Below are 2,148 nucleotides of genomic sequence, written 5' to 3'. Positions count from 1 at the left end.
AATTAAGGGGTAATGAACGGGTAATTAAGGGGTAATTAAGGGGTAATGAACGCCGGGCCGGGCCCAGCTGGAATAGTTCGGGATGTTCCCACTCGGAGCTCGGGATCGGAGCTCGGGATCGCTCCTCTTTCAGCTCCACCAAGGTTCCCTGGAAATCCGGGATCTTCCCGAGCCGGAAGCCGGGAATGGTTTCCATGGCAACTGCTCAGGGGTGGGGGGAAAAGCAGGAATGGTCCCAGCTGGAAGCGGGAATGGTCGCCCGGAAAACCCGGAATGTTCTCCCGAAAAACCCGGAATGTTTTCCTTAAAAACCCGGAACGTTCTCCCTAAAGACTGGGAATGTTCTCCCTAAAAACCCGGAATGTTCTCCCTAAAAACCAGCAATGTTCTCCCTAAAAACCGGGAATGTTTTCCTTTAAAAACCAGGAATGTTTTTGTTGAGAACCAGGAATTTTTCCACTAAAATCAGGAACGTTCTCCCTAAAAACCGGGAATGTTCTCCCTAAAAACAGGGAATGTTTTGCCTAAAACCAGGAATTTTTCCGCTGAAAACCCGGAACTTTTTCATTAAAACTGGGAATTTTTCTGCTAAAAACCGGGAATGTTTTCCCTTAAAAACTGGGAATGTTCTCCCTAAAAACTGGGAATGTTCTCCATTAAGAATCGGGAATGTTTTTCACTAAAAATTGGGAATTTCTCCACTAAAACTGGGAATGTTCTCCCTAAAAACCCCAAATGTTTTCCCTAAAAACCCCGAATGTTCTCCCTAAAAACGGGGAATGTTTTGCCTAAAACCAGGAATTTTTCCGCTGAAAACCCAGAACTTTTTCATTAAAACTGGGAATTTTTCTGCTAAAAACTGGGAATGTTTTCCCTTAAAAACCGGGAATGGTCTCCGTTAAGAACCGGGAATGTTTTTCACTAAAAAATGGGAATTTCTCCACTAAAACTGGGAATGCTCTCCCTAAAAACCCCAAATGTTTTCCCTAAAAGCCCCGAATGTTCTCCCTAAAAACGGGGAATGTTTTCCTTAAACCCGGGAACTTTTCTGCTAAAAACCCGTTAGTTTTTCATTAAAGCCGGGAATGTTCTCCATTAAGAACCGGGAATGTTTTCCACTAAAAATTGGGAATTTCTCCACTAAAACCGGGAATATTTTCCCTAAAAACTGGGAATGTTCTCCCTAAAAACGGGGAATGTTTTCCTTAAAACTGGGAATTTTTCTGCTAAAACCCCGGAGTGTTCTCCCTAAAAACCCAGAATGTTTTCCCTAAAAAACTGGGATTGTTTCGCCTAAAACCGAGGAATTTTTCCTTTAAAAACCAGGAATGTTTTCCGTTAAATCCAGGAATGTTTTCCCTTAAAAAATGGGAATTTTTCCACTAAAACCAGGAATGTTTTCTCTAAAAAGCGGGAATTTTTTCATTAAAACCAGGAATGTTTCCCTTAAAAACTGGGAACGTTCTCCCTAAAAACTGGGAATATTTTCCCTAAAAACCCCGAATGCTCTCCCTAAAAACTGGGAATGTTTTCCTTAAAACTGGGAATTTTTCTGCTAAAAACCCGGAATGTTTTCCACTAAAAAATGGGAAGTTCTCCACAAAAACCGGGAATATTCTCCCTAAAAACCGGGAATATTTTCCCTAAAAACCAGCAATGTCCTCCCTAAAAACCGGGAATGTTTTCCCTAAAAACCCGCAACATTCTCCATTCAAACTTCAGAGCCTCCCACTGAAAATCCGGGAATGTTTTCCGCTCAATCCGGACTCTCCGGAGCTGGGACCCCGCAGCTTTTCCTTCGGGATCGGGTGCGGTTCGGGCTGGAATTTGGGATTGCCGGCGCTGCCCTTGCCGGGTCCGGCCGGGAGATCGGGAGCGGCCCTGGGAGCGGGTTTGCGCCATCCCGGAATTCCCGTGGAGCCGGGGGGGGTGGAAGGAAGGGTCGGGATTCCCGTTCCCGACGGCCGATCCCGAAACCGCAGCAGCGGCCCCGGGCCCCGACCGCCCCTCCCCCGCCCGGCCCCGGCCGCCTGCCCCGAGCCCCGCCCCAATTCCCGCCCCAATTCCCGCCTTTCCCGCCCCAATTCCCGCCTTTCCCGCCCCAATTCCCGCTTTTCCCGCCCCAATTCCCGCCTTTCCCGCCCCAAT

General features: G+C 47.4%; 1 protein-coding gene across 1 annotated transcript in view; it reads right to left on the bottom strand.

The window, feature by feature from the left end:
• The window catches only part of LOC121660654 (glycine, alanine and asparagine-rich protein-like), a gene marked incomplete at its 5' end in the record, with an annotated part of 19,942 nt that overhangs the window by 1,820 nt on the left and 15,974 nt on the right, over positions 1–2,148 (bottom strand). The window lies entirely within an intron of this gene.

Source organism: Corvus kubaryi, unplaced genomic scaffold (genome assembly GCF_017639235.1).
Source record: "Corvus kubaryi isolate FWS band 111438036 unplaced genomic scaffold, C.kubaryi_AGA036_p1.0 36753, whole genome shotgun sequence".
NCBI lineage: Eukaryota > Metazoa > Chordata > Aves > Passeriformes > Corvidae > Corvus > Corvus kubaryi.
The sequence above is the reverse complement of the archived record's forward strand: the minus strand, read 5'-3'. Positions and strand labels throughout refer to the sequence as shown.